Below are 24,114 nucleotides of genomic sequence, written 5' to 3'. Positions count from 1 at the left end.
CAATCATTTTATCTAATTTCCATGTCTGACAGTAATCTGTTTAGAGCTACTTTTTGTTACATTGGCATGAAGGGCTACACTCTTAATATTTATTTCCAATCCAACAACTTATGTAGTTATGTTATATTTGTTATGTTGTTACTATGTTATTACCTGGTTGTGTAAAGAAGTTAAGTCAACCAACACATCGTGTCAATTAGAAATCAAATTTCCTTGAAAATCGCAATGACCCATCACCGGGGAGCTATTTTCAGAACTTGTCCACGGGTTACTCGGGTGGTTCACAAAGGCCACCTAGTGTCTAGGGCAGCACGTTGGAGACCCCTGTTTTATGATACAAAGATCCCTCGGTTTTTCGAGGTTAATGGAGACCGGAAGCCTCCCAAAAGAGAAAATCCGCAAAGTAGTGTCGGAAGTTCATAAAGGCCCACAAAGGGTTAAACTTACCCAAAGATGACGTTATTACGTTATTACCAATTGAGGAGTATTCGGCTGTAACAAAATTACAATTATAGATATACAAATAATAACACACATCACATAAACGCAGTAAAATATTCTATGAGACAGTAGTGGCAAGCGCCCTCTTCTATGCGACAGCGTGTTGGGGAGGCAGCGTCAAGAAGAAGGATGCCTCTCGTCTCAATAAACTGGCTAGGAAAGCGAGCTCTGTTGTTGGCAAAGAGCTGGACAGCCTAACAACAGTAGCTGAGAGACGAGCACTGAAAAAGCTGAGGTCAATCATGGACAATCCATCGCATCCACTACACAGCATTATCTCCAGACAGAAGAGCAGTTTCAGCGACAGACTGCTGTCACTGTCTTGTACTACGGACAGACTGAAAAGATCTTTTCTTCCTCATGCCATGAGGCTCTTTAACTCCACCCGGCAGAGTAAAGGCCCACATTAAACCACACCACCTACATTGGATATTACCGAATCTTACTGCAATATGTATTCTGTGTAGCACTATTTAGTTACTCTATATAACACGCTACAGTGGGCATTTGCACGTCACACTGGGTATTTGTTTATTGTATTCTTTTTGCTTTATTATTGTATTGTTCTCAGCTCAGGGATGCTGCTGGAAATGTGAGTTTCCCTTCGGGGATGAATAAAGTATCTATCTATCTATCTATCTATCTAATGGATGTTTTGATTATCATTATACAAACGTAAAACAAAATTGGAGGGCTTATCCTCTCAATGTAAGAAAGAAATGTAGAGAGTGGCTGATTAGCTGCGCAATAACATCGGCTGCCCTTGGATTGAGCGAGATCTCCACAATGATTAAAATAAAACCTTCTTAAATGTAGTGGTTTGCCATGAGCTCCAAATCATCCATTTCATGGCTATTGGACCTGGTGTTAGCAAGATTTAGGGTCTGCAGCGGTGGCTTAATAGAGTTGTTAGTAGAGCCATTAGCAGGCCGGACTAGCTGCACTACTCTTGCCACCTACCCGGTCGTTTCTGGTACCCGATAATAATCCACGGAGCACTTGCTGGTGATCACCATTTTGTTCTTCTCTTCTGACCTTCCTCAGAGTTCGATTTAATTGATGAATTTGTCACGAACCAGAACAGGAAACAGGAAGGAGAACCCAATCGCGTAACGTTACTCACAGTTTATTGTGGAGAAGAGGATTGAGCGCACACTTCATCCGTGGATCGTGGAGTAGATTGATCGCCACGAGGAAGTGGTCAAAATCAAACAGCTCAGGGCGAGAACAAAACAGGGGCCAAACACAGGAGATTCACAGGGCTTGACAAAACAAGAATAAAAAAACGCAGGCAAAACGGGGATTCACAAGCTTGGCATATCACAACAAAGTTTAACAGGAGTTTTGCAGACGCTTCGACAACAAACAACTCAAAGGACAGCGTTTAAGTACGTCCAGGGAGCAATCTGTCAACGTGTTTCAGCTGGTGCCCATGGGCGGGGACAATTGGGCACCGTGACAACCAGGACAGAACCTGGCGCCACACGGCGGGGACCAATTGGGCGCCATGGCAACCGTGACAGAATTTACTTTCAATGTAACAAGCCGGCAAAAGCTAGCGGACGCTATGCTTCCCTGTTTGTTTACAGAGGCAGTGCCCGCTCACTGTTTAACTGACAGCATACACCAGACACTCACACCGGCCCAACACAGAGTGCCATCCCTAATCTATCTCTGTTGTCTCAAAGAACACAATACACAATGCAATGATATCAATGACAATGAAGACAAATTAAATTCATTCAAAAATCTGCAAAGGAGTGAACCAGCAATAACTGAAGTAGCGAGGGGTCTCAAACATTTTTACAATTCTGAAGTTTTTTTTTGTTTGTTTTTTTAGTCCCCTCATCTAGCAACAATACAGTTCATAAAACTTGAGACAGTCTTTTTCAAACATAAATTGATGTAATGGGATTCTGCCTGGATCTTAGCTGTTTGGTTTTTCAATTCGCTGAGAAAGTTGAGACTAAATCCAGCTGTGTTTTAACTCCGTGCATTGAAAAGTCAACACATAATGCCAAAGCTTCCCAGCCGGCCAATCGGCTTTCACCTATTATGTAACCTTGCAATTCACTGTGAAGACGTCATCAAAGAATGAACTAAACTTGTGTCCAACGGGTCTCACAATAATTTGATATCATACTCGGCAAGATGTTTTTGCAGCTTTGGTCTTTGGTCCAGTTTACCCCACAAAAAAATAATTCCGAGGAGGCCGCATTATATACAGCCACATCAACTGTTGAACCTCTGGAAATATTCATGAAAAGTAGCCCATGCATGCGTAGGAAGTGATTATGGAGTGGTTTTGTCTCTCTTCATTTTATGTTGTGCTTGCAGCCAACCTGAAAGCACAGACGGTCCTTTCGATATTTTGTGGTATATATAAGCTTCACATCTTTGCAATTCGATTTTGTAGTTTAGGAACATTTTGGGACTGCAGGTGAAAGTAATTGGAGTGAGTTTGCTTATCTTCTGCTTGGATGGACTAGCTGTAGTTGTTTTTCACAATTCGCTACGCTGATTTTTCATTAACTATTGTAATATAACGTCCCCTACTAGTCCAAACACAGTCCGAATCAGAGTCCGAATCACCTTTCATTGTATTTCTACAAAGGGCTTATGGTTGCACTCCAGTTGCAAAAACATACTGGACTGTCTCGGAAAATTAGAATATTGTGATAAAGTTCTTTATTTTCTGTAATGCAATTAAAAAAACAAAAATGTCATACATTCTGGATTCATTACACATCAACTGAACTATTTCAAGCCTTTTATTATTTGAATATTGCTGATTTTGGCTTACAGCTGAAAAAAACTCAAAAATCCTATCTCAAAATATTAGAATACTTCCTCAGACCAAGTAAAAAAATAATTTTATAACAGCAAAACTAAATCAAACATTTGAAAATGTCCATTGATGCACTCAGTACTTGGTTGGGAATCCTTTTGCACGGATTACTGCATCAATCCGGCGTGGCATGGAGGCAATCAGCCTGTGGCATCGCTGAGGTGTTATTGATGCCCAGGATGCTTCGATAGCGGCCTTCAGCTCATTTGCATTTGTAGGTCTGGTGTCTTTCATCTTCTTCTTAACTATACCCCACAAATTCTCGATGGGGTTCAGGCCAGGGGAATTAGCAGGCCAATCAAGGACAGTGATGCCATGGTCAGTGCACCAGTTACTGGTGGTTTTGGCACTGTGGGCAGGTGCCAGATCATGCTGGAAAATGAAATACTCATCTCCATAGAGCTTTTCAGCAGATGGAAGCATGTAGTTCTCTAAAATCTCTTGGTACACAGTTGCATTTACTCTGGACTTGATGAAACACAGTGGACCAACACCAGCAGCTGACATGGCTCCCCAAACCATTGCTGACTGTGGGAACTTCACACTGGATTTCAAGCAACTTGGATTTTGCTCTTCTTCAGCCTTTCTCCAGACTCTGGCGCCTTGACTTCCAAATGAAATGCAAAACTTGCTTTCGTCTGAAAAGAGGACTTTGGACCACTCTGCAACTGTCCAGTGCTTCTTCTCCATAGCCCAAGTCAGACGCTTCTTCCGTTGTCTTGAGTTCAGAAGTGGCTTGACCATGGTAATACGGCTATTGTAGCCCATTTCCCGGACACGTCTGTGAACTGTGGCTTTTGATACCTGGACTCCAGCTTCAGCCCACTGTCTTTGAAGCTCCCTCAAATTCTGGAAGCGGCTCTTCTTCACAATTTTGTTAAGGCTGCGGTCATCTCTCTTGGTTGTGCAGCGTTTCCGGCCACATTTTTCCCTTCCAACAGACTTTTTGTGGATATGCTTTGAAACTGCACTCTGTGAACAGCCTGCTCTTTGAGAAATTTCTTTTTGTGTCTTACCCTCCTGATGAGGGTATCAATGATGGTCCTCTGGACAGCAGTCAGATCAGCAGTGATTTAGTTTACTGAACCAAGCTGAGTGTTTTTAAGGCTCAGGAAACCCTCGCAAGGTGTTTCGAGTTAATTAGATGATTCAGGTGATTAGTTGAATAGCCTACTTGTATACTTTTTCATGATATTCTAATATTTTGCGATAGGATTTTTGAGTTTTCTTAAGCTGTAAGCCAAATTCAGCAATATTAAAATAATAAAAGGCTTGAAATAGTTCAGTTGATGTGTAATGAATCCAGAATGTATGACATTTTTGTTTTTTTAATTGCATTACAGAAAATAAAGAACTTTATCACAATATTCTAATTTTCTGAGACAGTCCAGTATATACAAGAAAAAGACTCCTGGAAAAAAAATGTGTTCGCCTCTAATAAAAAGTATTTACATCTGAAAAACTACACAAAAAAAGTGAATAACTTTTCTGCAAAAAAATACTTCTTAAGCATAACTGTTTTAACATTAAGTCAAGAGCATCTAAAGTAAAAACTGTACAAAACTGGGATATAGCACTTAATCCGGGATATTGAGTTTAAAACTGTAACAGTCAACGTGACATCTGAAAAATCTTTCATCGCACAAATTTATGGAAATAAAGTCAAGTGTAACTGAGTAAATAGTATTGTAAATCCTTTAAAAGTACAAAAATTTAAAAAGTAAAGAACTTCTCTTCAATAAATTACTTCATTTGCAAATAACTGTTTAGAATTAAGTGAAGAGCATCTAAAGTAAAAACTGCAAATTTGCAGAATATTGCACTAAACTGGGAAATCACACATAGAACAGGGATATTGCACTTTAAAACTGTGTTTTACAACTGTGTTTTACTGTGTTGATAGCTTTGGGAAAGAAGAGGTTTCTCAGTCTGGTTGTTCGGGCCAAGGGGGATCTGAACCGTCGGCACGACAGTAGCAGTTTGAAAAGATGATTGCCTGGGTTTGATGAGTCTTTCACAATTCGATTAGCTCTACTGAGATAGCGAGAGCTGGCAATGTCCTCCAGGCTGGGAAGGGGGCAGCCGGTAATCTTTTGGGCTGTGTTTATAATCCTCTGCAGGGATTTCCTGTCGTCTGCAGAGCATCTTGCATACCACACCATGTTGCAGTACGTTGGGATGCTCTCTATGGTGGCACTGCAGAATTTCACAAGCAGGTTCTCTTTCAGATTGCAGTTTTTCGTGACAGTATTTTGTGTAGAATATAAACTACCTGTTCTCTGGGGTCGGCCATTTTGAGACCTGGTGTCGAGGGCTGATGACATAAAAGTTGCTCAGGCTGCTGGCGAAGACCAATCGTACCTCTGCGTTAGAGAGCCGGTGATTGGTTGTGAGGTAAGCCCTGGAAAATATTTGGTACCTGTTTACGGCCATATGACCATGAGTAAACCCAATCTCAGAAAGCTAAGCAGGGTCAGCCCTGGTTAGTACTCAAATAGGAGACCCAGTGCTTAAAATAACTCATTTGATATATGCTCTGCTGCGGCAGCACTGAAATCAGTTAATTTCATTTGATTTTCAAGCAACAATTGTCAAATTGGAGACATTTTATAAATGACTTTTCAATGTTCAATGCTCGCACAAGAGAATATGTCCTAATCTGTCCTTGTTCTCCTTGTCTCGTATTCTGTTCTTCATCATATCCGCATGGCAATATTTACGCCCCCGTAAGTCACAGGCCAAATAAGGTCTACGACCCGCAATGCTGCTCCAAACAAAAGTCATCCTGGAGGCGCATTCTGTAAACGTCTTTCTTACGCCTGCGTTCACCCGTCAACTGATGTGACATTGTGACACTTTCCAGAAGCCCAGACGCCAACCAAGAATCTAAAATGATTGCCAAGATGTCTGACAGGCTGCAAATTCTTACACAAGTTCGCAAATGCACTAAAGTGTCATGCGATGTTAGATGGTTTTCAAGGCATGCCTATGAGCGCTCTTGTGTCGTAATAATAGCAGAAGGCATTCCATCAAGTTTTATAAGGCCACTATGCCTCAGTATGTGGCACAATAGCAATGTCGGTCCTGAAACTCTTTCTTTCCGAAACGAAAGGCTTTGAATGTCCATAATTAACCTCAACCCGCGGCAAATGTTAGTCTCGGCGGGGCTGCAAGTGCGGAAGTCTGATGGTTCAACTTTGAAATGTTCTTCTTCAGGGAATTAAAACATTTCCTGCTTGTATTTGATAACGCAATGCAAATGCCATGCTTGCTGAAAACGTAATTTAAGATTAGGAAGATTCTAAACCAGGGGTCAGGAATTTTTTTGACCCAAAGTGCCATAAAAAAATTGAAAGAACAATGTTGTTAAGGGAAAGTCACACCATATATTTTAAGACAAAATTCAACCAAACCGCCGAACCCGCTCTCCAGACAAAAGCTAATTGTTCTGCACGTTTTTTTTCACCGTTGGACATTTGACGATTTGATCAAATCTATGAAATGAAAATAATGCCAGAGACTGTGTCCCATATTAATATAAATATACCACTTAAAATGTGTCTCACATAAGGGTGTTGAAGCTTATTTTGACCGTCATTTTTATAAATGTTTGTTTTAAAACAAGGGACGAGCAAAAATCTTTAGTAAAAATGTTAAAAAATACTGGAAACGAGGTTACCGACGTATTTACCTATGGTGCAGATGGCCCCGGATGAAAGGAAGAAACATTGCGCGCGCTGTGTGTATTGCTCCAACCATTCCTACTGGTGACAAAATCAAATTGCTCTGGGTGCTTAACTGGATTTTTGGGGGGATTACCTTAGTGTCTCAACAGGGACCATAGATTATTTAATGAGCTTTTATGTAAAGGATTCTTTTGCGATGTACAACCAAATTGAGGTCTGTAGGTGTGACACCGTGACTGTAAACTGCAGTTAAAACTGTGCCCTATATATACTGGACCAAACCATTGTTTCACAGACAGGGTTGTACGTGCTGCATTTGACCAAGCATGTACAAATTCATTATCAATTTTTCATGTTCTTTTTGATCTCCAGGCCGGATGTAATCATTAAAAGAGCTACTGTATATATGATAAACGCTTGCTTTAATGGTTTAATTTTTTGTCCTTCAACTTCAGCCAATTGATGCCTTTGTGAACGTTGATGGTCATGTTACAGGAAAAATACATTTTGTTCCAGTAACTCGGGGGTTGCCAACCCAGTTCTCGAAAGCCGCATGTCCTGCATGTTTTGGAGGTTTCTCTGCACAGGTGATGCCAATTTTCAGCCTGTTAGCAAGCCTTGTGAGACCTTGATAATGATCCATTTGTTTGGAATATTGTAGCAGAGAAACCCCAAACACATGCAGGACATGCGGCTCTTAAGGATCGGGTCTGGCACCCCTGCAGTAACTAGTTACTTCAGTTAAAAAGTAATTGTGTTACACCCCAAGATTACTGACAGGCAATACTAGTGCGTAACTCGGAAAGTAGACATATTGTTAAGAATTACCGTATATACCGTATTTTCCTGACTAAAGTCTCTTAGGAGTAAAAGTCATATTAGCAAAATATGCATAATTCCTAAGGAAAAAACATGTATAAGTGGATAAAATGTAGTTTGTAAAATCAAACACCAAACACGTATGTCATCTTGAAAGGCAATTCAAACTTAAAATAAAGTAGAGAATAATGAATAATAACATGACACTTATGTGCATATCTCAGACGTGCTTGTCAGTAACGACGTAACATGTTGAGTTACTCAAATTGTTAGCATAAAGAACATGCCTATCAAACTACCGTTTCCACTCTAAATCATTACATCCAATCAATTTTTTAACTTAACTTCACTTTTACCAGGTAACAACTCTAGAATAGGTTGATTTTTTTGTTTTCGATAAATCAATTAACCAGATTTTCAAAAAACACATTTTTGAATAATTCCTTTTAATTCAAATTAAAGTATGAAAATAGAACAGAAAACAGAATATTATATAATATAAAACAGTAACAAATTTCAGGATTGTCAAATAGCTTCACAATAAACAAAAATACCTACAAATGAATGCTGAGGAAAAAACTCTCTGCCCAGTCTGGAGGACATTGCCTGGTCTCGCTACCTCAGCAGAGCAGAAAACATCATCAAGGACTTTTCTCACCCCGGCCACCACTTCTTTGACCTGCTGCCTTCCGGCAAGCACTACAGGTCACACAAAACAAAAGCAAACAAACTATAACCTTATCCTCCTTGTTTTCATAACCTTATCTTCTCTGTTCCTTTATCTTCTTGGTTTCTTTTATCCTCACTATGAATATGTGAAACTGGAGTGCCATGCCCAATTTCGTTGTCACAATATGTTAACCCATTTTGTAACAATGACAATAAAGGTATATTCTATTCTATTCTATTCTAGTTATTTTTATTATAGAACCCAAAAAACAAAATAAATAACCTGAATTACATTCTGAGCCCAGCACGGCGGCGCAGTGGTTCGCGCATGTGTGGCACAGTTCTAAGGTCTTGGGAACCTCCTCTGTGGGTTTAAATCCAGCTACCGGACTTCCTGTGCGGAGTTTGTATGTTCTCCCCATGCTTGCGTGGGTTTCCTCCAGGCACTCCGGTTTCCTCCCACATTCCAAAGACATGTATTTCAGGTGGATTGGCCGGTCCAAATTGTCCCTAGGTGTGAATGAGCGAGCGAGTTGTCTGTCCCTGTGTGCCCTGTGATTGGCTGGCAACCAGTTCAGGGTGTCCCCTGCCCACTGCCCGATGATTGCTGGGATGGGCACCAGCACCACCGCGACCCGACTGAGGATAAGCGGTGCAGCTAATGAGATGAGATGAGATAGATGAGACATTCTGAGCCACGGTAAGAAAACCTTTAGAGTCTAAAGGTTTGAATTGACAGTCTAAAGTTTAGATTGTCAATTCAGGCAATGACATTTAAGCTTCAAAAAAATAAAACTGGGATCAGGAATTAATTTTAAAACAATTTTGGTGGATGGTGTGCCTTGAGATTTTTTATAAACCTCGAGCCCTGAACAGAGATTACAATGACGATTAGAAGAATTGTGTTGTAATCATTTTAACTCACAAGTTGCCTCAAAATCTTAATTACACACCTTTTCAAAATGGTTTTCACTTTATTTATAAAAAAAACACTTCTGTTCGAAAGAAAAGCTTTATGAGCATTATGCAACACTTCACATTCTTCAATAATGAAGTGATTTGGCGACTTAACAGTGACACGAGAGCTCTGAGCCAAAAGAGCTCATAGCAATCAATGAGACGTCTGCTGTTGATTTCCATCATAGAAGTGCCAAGCATGTAGTCATGGGCGTAACCAAACCATTTTGGGGGTGATCAAGTACCCTTAAATTTAACCCAAACCCTTTAAAAATTATAGCATTTAAAAAACTCACTTTACCCTTATAGGCCTGGATTGGATAGGCCTAAATATGATGAAAAAACGCTAGTTAAGAGAAATGTGAACAATGCACAATGCGTTCATTTGCGGCATAGCAGTGGAGTATATGGAGGCTATTGTGTATTATGATGAGAGTATGTTAAACAGTGGTTAAATTGAACAACTTATTTACCACCCAAAAAGCTGACTTTGTTATCTTTAACAGACATAAGTCCTCAATTTAGCTGTATTGAATTGAATGCAACAATAACCAGCCTACATTAATTTTTGCGTGTGTAAGCTGGATGTGCCTCATTTGTCAACTCTGGCAGTGCATTATGGCATTGAATTTGAGTCAGCAGAAGTAATGGGTGCAAAAAAATTTCTGAAGAGCAAATGGGACTATGGTGCCAACTCTGAAGGCAGTTATTCAGTTTTGCCTAACAATTCCAGCTGCAGCTATGTAAAGGTCTTTCAGCACATCAGGCTGTCTCCACACCAAGGACCACTGGTGAAAACATACAGAATTGAAAAAGATGTGTTTGACCAAGTGCAACACCAAAAAGTTATTGACATGGTTTGCAACCCCCAAGGTCAGGCGACAGTTTCAGGCGTTTAATTCCGTAAAGTGTGGGGTGGAATTATAAAGTGTTGAGTAGAATGCAATATAAGTTCCATGGTTATTCTTTTATATGTGTATGTATGTGTGTGAGTAATCTATTAAAAATAAATGAGTAAAAGCGAGGCATGGCGTAGTAATAGTGTTTCTGCTACCCACAAACTGTAATGTGATGCTCATAAATGGGAAGTTATTCTCCTGAACAGTGTCGAATAATCAGTGTTGGGCACGTTAGTTTAAAAATGTAAATAGTTATAGTCACTTACTACTTCTAAAAAGGAACTGAGTTAGGAACTGAGTTACTCTATAGTAATAGTAACTAATTACCAGGGAAAGTAACTATTTCCGTTACTTAAAAAATAAGTTGTATGATGCAGTATTTAACTGAATGGAGAAGAACGGTTGTGTTATAGAACCTTGTAATTGATTGCCTCTCACCAGTCACATATTTATTTTCCACCTGAGGTGCAACAAATTAAAAAAGTAAACAATATGATAAAATAATAATCAGCAGTTAAAAATATTAAGTGAGTCTAATTAATTAAATCTAACTTGATTAGTCTGTTATAGAAATAGGATTTCCAACTCATTTTAGAGATCCGGCTTTTTGGCTCGGCTCACTAAAAAGAGTTGTCTCTTTCAGGTCCCAAATGGCTTTCTGGGTTGTTTTTGTTATTTAATCTTAAATCTTAAAAAAGGGAGAAAATAAAGCAAAATTACCACTTACACGTTAACACTAAAAAACACAAGAAACAAAAATTAAAATATGTATAAATATACAAAGAAAAATATAAAATACAAAACAATTCTAACCTTTTTTATACTTAAAAACTTCAAAATCAACAGCACAGAATCCCCGACAACCTCAAAGGAGAGCAATAAACCACACTGCTGAAAAGATCATCAGGTGTGTGGGGTAACGTTCTGCAGCCAAAGTAACTCTCCGCTTCTGACCACCAGTTACAATAACAGCATTGTAACAGCGGAAAAAGCAATTGTCAGATTACCCCGTTACTGGAAAAGAAAATGCCGTAAAGCAGAGGTGGGTAGAGTCACCAAAAACTTTACTCAGGTAAAAGTACTGTTAATTCAGAAAACATGGCTCAAGTAGAAGTAAAAGTAGTCGTCAAAATACTTACTTAAGTAAAAGTAAAAAAATACTTGGTGAAAAAAAATTACTCAAATACTGAGTAACTGTAGCAACTTCGTATTTATTGATTTTTTTTTTCAAAGAAAAAAACAGATCATCAAATTATCAAAGTCCATCCAATCAACAAAAAAAGAATTTAAATTTTAATTTAATTTAAAAGTATCCTAAAATAATCAAGGTAAATTCAAGTTATTTAATTAACAATAAGATATAGTATAAATCAAATAAATAAACTAAGCACATGTTGCACCAAGTAGCACATTTAAAGCCCCAATACTTAACAGGCTCTGCAAGCGGAACAACAATGTAGCCCATGAGCTCAAACAAAGGAGACATTGCATATTGTAGCTGGTGTTTTGCACCCTTTTTAAGGAGAATGTTTTTTATGTGAAGCCAGGGGTGCTCCTTCTCTTCTGTGTTTTCATAGTCGGTATTGCTAAGCGACATTTTCGATCTGGTTCCCCCGTAAACAAAATGGCCCCCGCTTAAGTGGAATATGGTCACGTGACAGGGCTTCTACGTTTGATTGGTTAAACAATGTAGAGTCTGGCGGAGTTCTGTGACCCTAAGTAACTTTTTTTTTCTTAACAAATTTACTCAAGTAAAAGTAGTGTAGAATAAATGTACTTAGTTACTACCCACCTCTGCCGTAACGTATCGGGCATATAAATTACACCGTTAGTCCCACCACTGTGAATGATCCTATATCATACCTGTCAACCTGTACGGTTTTGCCATACAAAGTTTATTATGCATTTTAAGACGTGTATGGAAAATCACAAATTTGTAAATTATGGGCTATCCGGTATATACCGACTATCACGAAACGGCAAATCAATCAAGTCAAACGAGTTCGCCGCGGAAGCCTCTATCACTGTATCATTTTTTTCGTTTCAAACGCAGCGAGCGGTTTGATGTAGTGAAAGGAAGTCCGTCTCTTTTTAGAGAACCGGCTTTTTCGGCTCAACTCATTAAAAACAGGTGGCTCTCAAACGGCTCACTTGCTTTGATGCATTATATTACTAATTATTATGTTGTATAAAGAAGTTGAGAAAAATAGTAGGTAAAAAATGAGAAAATGAAAAAAACAGGTTTGTGGTTATCCCTTTAATCAGTATATTACCAAAAAATAATTTAATGCAGAAAATGAATTCATAGTTTGAATAAGAAAATGTATTATTCTACTTAATTATATTTGCATTTATTTTTTCCTTCTACAGTGAACGTCCAAGCTACTTAATTTTTTTAAATAATAAACCTTATTCATGTCTAACAACTCAGGATCTCACAACATATTGTTAATTAACAATATATATGATATAACGAAACACATGTACAAAATAACATGTTAAACTACATAAATAAACACGTTTGAAAAAAAATACATGGTGTAAGATTAGTTTGTATTTTGTAAGGGAAAATACGACAGTTTGTAAGGGCATGGAGCCGTGGGGGTTGACAGGTATGCTATATCACTGTAAGTGGAATGAAAACAAAAAAATAACCAACCAGACACTCTTGATCCCGGGTCGACAACGAGCAACCCAGAAGCCGCATGCGGCTCTTAGCGTTACTTAGTGGTTCCCTGGCGCTTTTACAAACATGTTTACATATTAGAGTGAAAAAATGGAGTAGGGTAAAATACTTTTCTTTTGATATGTTTTTTTGGGGATGACAAACATGACACAAACTAATGTTTTACAATGTGTGTAGAATAAATATTACATTTCAAATCCCGAGGGAAATCAGCTCCTTCGCTTTCTTCTTCCTTGCCGTCTATCCGGTTTGAGCCTGGCGAAGGGAAAACTCCACCCCTTTTAAAGCGTCAGCGTCGCAATTTAGCGCTGCATTCCTAATTTCAACACAGTCGTCTCAATAAACGGGTATGAGCACAATGCTGTCCTTAGTCATAGTAGCTGTTTTTATCAAGCGTATCAGTATATATTTTGAATAACACTTGGGGATATTATTTATGTTTTGTTGCTTGGAGCCGAAAATGCCTGCTTTGAGAAAAAAGAGGATGCTGCTGTGTTTACCCATGCACTGACTTGTTTGGTTTTTGCAGAGAAATCAAACTTAAACTGCATGAATGTGATTTTATTTACTTTACCTTTCAAAAAGGCTGTTGATTTATTTTTATAAACGCATGCAATGTTTTATTGGATACCTTTTCTTGCCCAGATAAAGGGCACGTTATGCACGTTCCATTTTGGTTTTTTTTTGAATATCAAAATAAAAATGATGTTAAAAATTTATTTTTTTTCATGGCATTTATTTAACGTTTTTAAAGACATTAAACATACTGTAATGCATTTATATTGTAATGACATTAAACTTGGGGAGGTGTCCTACAATGGAGTGGTCAGGCGAACATAACTAATATTGATGCTTTCAACATGCGTTGTATCCATTATAAGGCTTATAAAAGCCTTTTAGTCTTTTTGTGACTTCGGGCAAATTTACTTTTGGATAAGCGGAAGACAATTGATAGATGGATGGATGTATTATGGCTCTTTCAACATTTTGAGTTGCCTACCAATGCTGTGAACCTAAAATCGCCCCTGCATGTGCAAGAAATAGAGAAAGACAGAGAGAAAGAGAGAGAGAGAGAGAGAGAGAGAGAGAGAGAGAGGGAGAGAGAGAGAGAAGGAGAGGGGACGAGACAGGGAGTAAATGTTCAAAATAGAGAAAGATAGAGTTAAAGTTAGAGAGAAAAAGAAAGAGAAGGAAAGCAAGAGAGAGAGAGATCAAGAAAGAGTAGGTGAAAGAGTGAGAATACAATAGATATGAATAGATTGAAGAATAAGATAGAAAGAAAAAAAAGGGGAGAGAGAAAGAGGGAGAATATAAATATATATATATATATATATATATATATATATATATATATATATATATATATATATATATATATAGAGAGAGAGAGAGAGAGAGAGAGAGAGAGAGAGAGAGAGAGAGAGAGAGAGAGAGAGAGAGACTAACAAAGTAAGAGAGAAAAGAGAGAAAATGAAAGATTGAGATAGAAAGAGAGAAAAAGGGATACAGAGGGAGAAAAAATAAAATAGGAGCGAGACAGACTGAGAGAGAAAGAGAGACAGAGAGACAGAGGGAAAGAAAAAGAGAAAGAGAGAGAGAGTGAGAGAGAGTGAGAGAGATTGAGAGTTTCAACAGAAACAAGCTCCTGATTTGTGGGGAGCCTGCTCCCGCCATTTTCTTCCAAGATCTCTTTCGTTTGTGAATGACACATCACCAGAGGGAACAACTAAATTCCCTTTGAATGGGCTCAAGGGCTGTTCTTCCCATTGGTAGCCCTGACGTTACTGTCCAGTTTCTCCCCAGCAGCTATCATAGGTTTGAAAAACAAAAAACCCCGCTTCTTCACTTTCCCACTCATAAGGTGCACAGTCTCAATTACAATCTCAAAGGATATCATGTGGGGTTCTCTCTTTTTTTGTGGTTCATAAAAAATTAAAAAAGCATTTCCAGATGTGAAATGGCAGAGTGATCCCAGGCCTGCTGTGAAATAAGAAAATATCCATATGGAAGAGAAGTACAGGATTCAGATTTCAAGTTCCAGCAAGCCAGTGAGTGATTTACCTGGACAGAAAGAAATTCCTCACTCTTGTTTTTCAGCTTTTCGGAGCCATTCAAATCAGTTCCATACAGTATACTACAAATAGGTCGAAAGTAATGATGCACTGTAACTGTTTTTCCCTAATGATACTTCACTATCAGCTGATTTCCCTCCCACAATAGCTTTCTCGATCCTTATTCAGTCCAGAATCGTGTGTGCTTTGTAAAGATTCAGTTATACCATACTGTACCATACCATAGTGTATTGTATTTACTTGCTTGTAGTGATGCGAAAGGGAAAAGCAAAAAAATCACAACCACGGGGAAGCAAACCCGACACGAAAAAAAAAATGTCTTAGAGAGGAACGGACACGGTCAGGTTGTACTTGCCCATGAATAAAGCATTTTTTTCTTATGGCTTTGTCCGTGATCTTGAATTTTAAACAGGAACAAAAGTGGCAAAAATGTACTAAAGAGGAAAAATGAACATATTTTTTTTACCATTCATTTGAACTAAAAGGTTTTAGATATAATTGGCTTGAAAAAACAACAAAGCAAAAATCTATAAAACCAAAAGCACTTTCTTCAAGGAGAAGTAATTTATGGTGTATGATAAAACAATGAATCAAGGTCATTTCAAGAGCATTAGGAACCCTATTTATGGGCTCGATCGAGTCTGCCGGCCTTGATTTTGACATGTGGTTTGGAGTGATGGTGTAATTCAGTATTTCTCATTTTTTTCCGTCCCCCGAAAAATAAACAAAAAACCTTCTATCAGTGTGAGGTTGGTATAATGTTGTTAATTGACAGCCTTATCTCTTTGGCTTCATGCTGTCTACTACCAACAATTGTAAGCATAGCAAGCACATCAGTATTTCCTCGTCTAACGCGGTGGTTGCAATGAAGCTGATTGATACATGAGCTAAATTGCCTTGTCTTAGCGTTGCGGACACTTTCATTGTCCTCGTTATCTCCAACTCTCTCTCACTGTCTTTTCATTCTCGCTAAATATGTTTTTATGGGGTCACTGGAGAGTTTGCAACAATTTTGTCTACACTTCACCCTTATTCTCTCGGGAATTCTGTGTACTGAGCGCAGATGCTTTACAATCAAGCGCACACTCTGGCAATAAGAGCACTGCTGCCCCTTAATGTAGTGGAGGTGCAACTGCACTTTTTTTTCTAGGACAGCCTGCCCCACTACTTGAGAACCACTGGTCTAATTGAATGTTTTTAAATTTAGGACTTTGGCAAAAACAGGTTTGGCTCGAGATAGCATTTTGTAGCACTTCCCAGCTCATTCATCATAACGAATTACATCTGGACCCATGCGCTAACATCCTGTTTTTCTCAAGACACATTTAATTTTGTCCATCCTCGATAAAAGATAATAGAATCTGGAGTCTTAAAAATAAAGGCACATATTGTTTCCGACCTAATTTGCTGTTCTTTCGCCGTGAAATTCAACGTTCCAAATGTGGTGACAGCCCTAATAAGAGCTAGATGAGATGTCGAGGCGGATCATGTGTTTGTGATTGTTTGCTCGCTAATGATCTGATATTGTTTTATGAGGCTGTTTAGTCCTTTGTATACGTGAGTTTGCTTGTGTGTGTTTGAGCCCAGCAGGGATTTTAGCTTTTGGACAAAGGATAGGCTGGGGGGGAAAACTGCGAGCAGACTCAGCATCTGTCATGCAGGGGTGGAAGCACAGTGCACAAAAAGTAACCTCTGTGCAACCTCAGAAAATTATCATTTTAAATCCCAGCATAGACACAATTACAATGGGGGCAAAAAGGTATTTTGTCAACCATCAATTGTGCAAGTTCTCCCTCTTAAAAATAATAGAGAGGACTGTTATTGTCAATATGGGTAATCTTCAATGATGACAGAAATACTGGGGTGGTGGGGGAATATGAAGATTACATATTTTTCTTAATTATTAAATAATTCATTTGGAAATCATGGTGGAACACAAGTTTTTGGTCAATACCAAAAGTTTATTGTGTTCTTGTAGTTTCTAATAATTGCTCCCACAGTGGATTTCATTAAACTAAGCGTGTTACCTGTTGAAGATTTGGTCTACAATTTTGTCTCTAGTGTCCTTCGACAGCTCTTTGGTCTTAGTGGAGTTTGGAGTGTGATTAACTGAGGTCATTAATACAGGTAATGATTGGAGCCTTGTCAGACCTCGTTAAAAGAGGTTTGACCTCTTTGACAGCTGCAAATCTTGCTTTTTTCCACTATAATTTGCAAATAAATGATTTGAAAATCAATCAATGTGATTTTCTGTTGGGTTTTTATCACATTCTGTCTCTAATGGTTGAGTTTAACCCATGTTGACATCTACAGGGCTCTCTATTCTTTTCAAGTGGTAAAACTTGTACAGTTAGTGGTTGACCTAATGAGTATTTGCCCCACTGTATCAAACCGACAAAGAATGATGTTTTCCTTTTGTGTATCGATATGTTTGGGCCCCGAGAGGGAGACAACCTTCTCCTCCCTCACAGTGGACACCTGTTAGGCGACATTCAATTTGCAGTTAAGTCGTTTTCCATTTGCAGTTAGTTGGCTCAATGGAAGACGTAAGCTCACTGAAACGTTTCATTACTCAACTTTCCCCCTGTAGATTTGATGCAAAAATTGGCCCTGGAAAGAAATCCAGTTAGGAGAATTCCACGTGGGATTTCCTTCCAGAGCAGTGAAACCATGGACCCTAAAATTCCAAGCGATTTAGCATTTTAAATGAGTGTCAGTAATTTTTGGGGATGCTGCCTGATGTTGTGACCTTTTACAACTGAGGACAAGGGGCAAACAAGGGGGGCTGTAAACAACAAAATTGAAAGCAATCAGCAACTTCCGCGTTTCATGTTTTTATGTCAGTCTTTTTATGCTGGCAGATTTTTAAGGTATCTTGAATTGTAAAAGGAAAAAAGACTATCTGTACCCTGCAGCCCTTCTAACCGTCTGTCTAGAAGTTTGATAACAAGCACCCCCATTTGTTCTTTTTAATTTTATTTATATAACTTTTTTTTTTGCCACACAGGCAACGAAGTTTATCAGTTTACGATTTTCTAGTTTTCACTCGATATAGATGGTTTTCAGATAAGGTTAAAAATTTGGATTGAGAAGATAAAGGGATTTAGAGCAACTTGATTCTATAGCTCCTATGTGGCAGCTCAGGGTGTCCACAGCCCACTGCCTGAAGATGGCTTGGATGGGCTCCAGCACCCACTGCGGCCCTGGTGGGGATAAGCGGTGCAGAAAATGAAGAGACATAGATTTTATAGCTTCATCTTCATCTTATACTTCAAGAGTTCGCACCCAGGGTCAATTTTAAGTTCAGAGCTTTGGGGGTGCTGACCATCCAGAGTGTCAAATGCAACTTACATTAAATTCATGGCAGCTAAAATGAGGATCAATATCTATTAATAATAAAGTCATGGTGGTAAAATGGTTTTTTAACATAGCCTATGTGTAACAAACTCTCATTGGATTATCCGAAAACTACGCTGCAATGCCGCATTCAAGTGACACTAGCCTGAGCGAAAAAGGAGCAAGAGCGGTAGGAGAAATCAAATGGACTGAACCATTTTAGGCATAATTTGTAACGCTTAGTCATTCACATTTTTGTTTTGCTTTCCTTTTATTTTTGTTTTAAGCGTTTTTCAACATGTTTAAGCTTATCCTGTCTTGTATTAAGTTTTAAACATGCTCTAAATTTGGGGGTGCTTGTGTTGAATTTGAGGGTGGTTCAGCACTCCCAAAAACGGGCTAGTTACACCAATATTCTTTCCTGAGAGTGAATTGGGATTAAGATCAGCAGTTCTCTGTCGGAAAAGGTCCCAAGCCCTCTCAAAGGTCGGGATGATATCATGCCCCAAGGGGAGGAGTTCAAGTATCTCGGTTACGAGGAAGATCAGAAGGTAGTGGAAGATCAAAAGGCTAAACTGAAGAGCTTCTTCCGCCAGGTTTCTGGGTTTAAAGTACAGTGAGAAGCTTGGTGAGGGCCTCTTCCACAATAAGGTGGAGCAAGTTGATGTGGTCCAGGAATCATACTTGGAATCCTCCTGGATGCCTCCCTGTCTTCCAGGCATGTCCCATCGGTAGTTGGCCCCTGGGATAACCTGGGACATAGTTTTGTTTACATCAGTGTTTATCAACCCGTGTTCGGTCAAACTGTAGAGCAGGGGTCGGGAACCTTTTTGACATAAAGAGCCGTGTAAGCAGAAATATTTCGATCGTTTTTTTAACGAACCTCACCATCTATTTTGAGAAAAATATAAACAAAAATGCCAAACCCGCTAGCCAGACCAAAGCTAATTCTTCAGCACATTTTATTTCACTGGGTGATGTTTGATGATTTGATAAAATTGATTCACTAATAATAATGCCAGAGCCTGTGCCCCATTACCTATATGAATATACCATTTAAAGTTTGTCTCCCTACCAAACTTGCTTAAGAGTGTAGACGGCGCTGGGCACGGGGGCGCAGGATTGCATGCACTGTATAGCCCACCCCACTCTAATGCTCCCGCAGTCAAAAAAGTTTTGAGTGTTCACAATTTCTCCTGTGGGTTTTCATCAAAAAGTGTTTCAATAATGAACGTAGATGGTTTAATGAACTTACATATAAAGGATTATTTAGTGATTCACAGCCAAAACGGGGTCTTTTGGTGTAACCTCTTGACTGTAAACTGTCGTTGAAACTAGCCCTACATATACACTTGACCATTCACAAATTAGTCAGTGATTTCTGGGCTTGCACTTTGCCCCCTCACCTCCCCATGATGCTTTAGACAATTCAGTCAATAATTTTGCAAGTTTTATTTTATTTAGAAAGCCAGATGTACTCAAGAATAGCCATAGGTGTCCGACCCCTGCGCTAGAGGTGCAGTGAGAAAGTCATGTGGAATTTAGGTGGAATTTCTGCTATAAAGGTCACGACACACGGACTCATCATGTCTTGTGATGACAAGCCCAGCTTGGGCATTACTAGCTGCAGATGATCATGTGACATTGCTGTACCAATCAGTCTTGCACGGAATTTAACGCAATCAAGAATGATTCAACGTGTGAATGTCATCACAGTAAGTTGTGTAATTACTTTCTTCATATTTCAATCCATAATATGTCGAGAAAAAAAAGAAAGTGGTCAGACCAATATGTTCAATGTGAATTCTCATGTATCACAGAACGGAATGAGAGTTAGAATCCTATCCGTGTGATTTTTAATGCGAGGTTGAGCAACGCTAACCTTGCATGAGCAAAAGCAAGGAACACTTTGAGAGGCTGTGTTGAGATGGGGAATATAAGAACACGATCCTTGCTGAATTAAACATGAAAAGGTTCCAATTGAATGATAGGGTCACTCTGCCTGCTCTTGGATTTATAGACATTAACAAACCTATCCTCATAGCATCATGAGTCAATGTGTAAATGATCACAACGCAGGGCAAGCCACAAACCATTGGTGAAAGCCAGTAATGTTAAAGATGGAAAATCTGATACTCTGAAAAGCGGCTGAAGACAATTTATCCCAAATTCCTCTTTCAAATGACACAGTCATAGAATATGATCAAAGTTAAGACATCTTGGTTAATGTAATTGCATATCTGGCAGAAAAAAATATATGTATGTATATGATTTTGAAAAAAAAAAATGTTTTTTTATTTTACACTTTATATAAGGTTCGGTTAATGAGCATATAATTTTAATGGGGTATTATGTGGAAAAATAAGCAAGGTGTCCAAGGACTTAGTAGGCCACATTGTTTGGAAAGAAAACTTGAGCCTAATGGTCATGTTTTGGCCTCGCAGGTGAAGGACCTTACACTTCTGGCTCACACCTCTTTATATCGACCGCCTTCCACCACTGCTTGCCCTCAAACGGGCCGTGATGAAGAGATTCACACCGTTGACTTTCTCGCTGTAGCTGTTTGATCGATTCTACGTCGTGCGCCCAACCCATCGTAGTCTATCTCAGGCAGTCTCCAATCCCTGCAGTGGCATTAAGCACTGTGGGGCACGTTACTGAAAGAAAAAGTAATTACAGTTACTAGTTACTCCATTAAAAAAGTAATTACGTTACACTCCAGATTACTGACATCCGTAAGAAGAGACTTACTCTGAAATAAATTACCTCGTTACAAATTTCCGTATATTCTCCCAATGAGGCTGATCACTTAAAACTGCTATAAAATAGCCACATAAAAATGAATGGAATAAAACGTGTACACCAACCTGTGAAAGCAGTAAAGTCTTCATATTTATTTGGCTAGCTTGTGCAATCTCGAGAGTTTGCAAACGAACACTTGTCGAAGATGTTTCATTTTTTCTCTCCAGGACCTACCAGGAGTTGTTAACTGGTAAAAGTGACATTGAGGATGAGTACTTGATTGGATTTAATGATCTGGAGTTAGGACGGTAGTTTGGTAAACATGTTCTCTATGCTAGAGTTATTGTATCTGAATAACTCTTAATATGTTACATCATTACCGACAAGCATGTCTCAGATATGCACAAACATGTAACGTTGGTATACTGTATTATCTATTCTATTTTTAGTTTGAATTGCCTTTCATGTATGTTTTTGATGTCGGTTTTGGTGTTTATAAATTTCCCCCAATAATGTGACTTGTACTCGGAGGTTGACTTATTCATACTTTTACTTTTTGAATTATGCATGTTTTGGCCGGTGCAACAACGGAGATAATACTGAGAGACTTGTAGTCAGTAAAGTACAATACTCTGAAGCTATGTACAAACTTTCTAGTGATGACTAATTTCTTGTTACATCGTGTGCGAAGGAGTGGAAGTTAGTTAAGTGGATGTTGTCACTAATGATTTGCCCTTTGTAAATTGCAGAGTAGCGGACTATATTGTAAAAGCAGTTGAGATCCTTTTTTTTCAATCTATTACGCGTTTCAGTACTCGTGACCGAGAAAAGTATTGTATTTTCTGTACTATAAGTCTCTCCAGAGTATAAGTTGCACCAGCGTAAAAATACATAATTAAGTAGGGAAAAAATCTGTGTAAGTCGCACTCGTGTTTTGGGGGATAATTTTTTGATCAAATCCAACACCGAAAACATACATGTCATTTTGAAAGGTAATTTGAAATAAAAGTAAAATACAGCACACAGTATACTAACGTTACACGTACGTGCATATCTAAGATGCGCTCAAACTATTAGCCTCACTCCAAATTAATAAATCCAATGAAATAATCATCCTCGGTGTCACTTTTACCGGTAAACAACTCCTCCAAGCTCTTCACTTCCTCTTTCCGCCTCAAAAAATGTCCCACACATAACAAGGAGAAGTTTAAATTGTTAAAACAGGGTTAGCCGCATTCGTGCGGTTTAGTGTGGAAAAAATATGTTAAGTTATATGGGGTGTTGGATCCCTTAACTACTAGGGTAGTAGCGGAACCATTTCCTGTGGTGGTGCTCATCCCTCTCCAGGCCAACATATGTTTACACCTAGTCTTAAACCAAGGAAATTACACATGTTAGGCCAGTGTGCTAACCACTGCACTACGAAAAACATACAAAACCAATAATAAAGGTTTAAACCCAAATGAGATAAATATGTGTTGATAATTTCACTATCAGTCCAACCGGTGAATAAATCGCACCTTATAGTCCGGAAAATATGCGTTCAAATCATTGTGTTCCCACGCGTATTCCTTTGCAACGCGTTAGCCCCAACACTGGCATTGAGCCATAGCATTCGAAACAACATATGGACCATAGCCGACATGCCCCCTCCAGTTAATCTATTAGACCTTGTTTATGAATGAAAAGTTAATTTGCGATTCTAAGCTGATGAACCAGAGACTCTCGCCTGAGGGTGGATTGAGACAACAGCGAGTAACGGAGTCGCGGCGGAGGGTGCTGAAAACAAACCTGCTGCTGTTTGTATTTGGAGGTCGCTCTCTGGCTGGGGATCAGCTTTGGTGATGTGGGAGAGGCTCTTTCTTCACTTTTTTTTATTGTTGGAGACTGCAGGATGCTTCTTCTTCCTCTACTTTATGTCATTATTTTTGTAGGAGCTTAGCTTCAGGCACTTTTGTCATATGCTTTATTACAATATGCTTTCTTCTCTACGCTTATTGATTATTCTTAATTTTAACTAGGGATGCATTATAAGACAGAGAGAAACAACCGCTCACTTCATTTTTTTCTACTGCATGCTATATTTAGCCTTTACGCATCCTTTGTAGGGGTGGGCAAGACTGGAAATGTCGGTATTGATCCGTTCTAAGTAAATACAGGTTAGTATCGATCGATATATTATTATTTGCTTCAAATTTTTAAGTTAATTGAATAATTGAACCTTGTTCCCCTTGAGGTAATTTCTACAAGTATAATGGTCTGCCCCTGCAGGGCTTGTCGTTGCCGAGCATTCTAGTTGATCAAGGTTGTTGGGGCTGTGGTTTGTTGTAAAAACACAAGGAAGTCAGTATGAAACGCCAAAGATCTGTATGACTGCATGCTGCTTCAGAGGCGCTTTTACATTAAAGCAGAAGTTTATCAATTTTGTTGGTATTTATTGGGGGTACATATCCCAAAACACTCAAAGAGGCCTAAACTACTACTTTGTAAATGTTTTACAAAAATTTGTTTAGCTGTTTCGGAGTCTATAAACTATATATGAGCACACAAAAACACAGACACACACACACACACACACACACACACACACACACACACACACACACACACACACACACACACACACACACACACACACACACACACACACACGCAAATCGGGATTTATATATCCATCCATCCATCCAGTCGCACGGCGGATGGGTGGCTAGCCCACAGCCCCACAGTGCAGAGGTTCAGGGTTTAAGTCCAGCTACCGCAGCCTCCCCGCGTGGAGTTGTTATGTTCTCCCCGTGCCTGCGTGCGTTTCCTCCGGCCTCTCCAGTTTCCTCCAACATTCCGAACATATGCATGTCAGGTTAATTGGCCGATCTAAAAAATCCTAACGTGGGAATGAGCG

At 39.1% G+C, this 24,114-nt stretch overlaps 1 protein-coding gene and 1 long non-coding RNA gene across 2 annotated transcripts in view; one reads left to right on the top strand and one right to left on the bottom strand.

Annotated features, from left to right (window-relative positions):
• Positions 1-24,114, top strand: part of LOC148349724 (rho GTPase-activating protein 7) — a 109,480-nt gene that overhangs the window by 5,009 nt on the left and 80,357 nt on the right. The window lies entirely within an intron of this gene.
• LOC148349725 (uncharacterized) lies at positions 4,802-13,313 on the bottom strand. Its single transcript, XR_015847442.1, has 3 exons — positions 13,255-13,313; positions 5,622-5,750; positions 4,802-5,545 (listed from the first exon to the last, which is right to left on the bottom strand). It is a non-coding gene; the product is annotated as an uncharacterized LOC148349725 (long non-coding RNA).

The sequence above is a fragment of the Urocampus carinirostris genome, chromosome 17, assembly GCF_059441175.1.
Source record: "Urocampus carinirostris isolate Australia breed hairy pipefish chromosome 17, RoL_Ucar_1.0, whole genome shotgun sequence".
NCBI classification, from domain to species: Eukaryota; Metazoa; Chordata; class Actinopteri; order Syngnathiformes; family Syngnathidae; genus Urocampus; species Urocampus carinirostris.
This window is presented reverse-complemented; position numbering and strand designations above follow the sequence as displayed.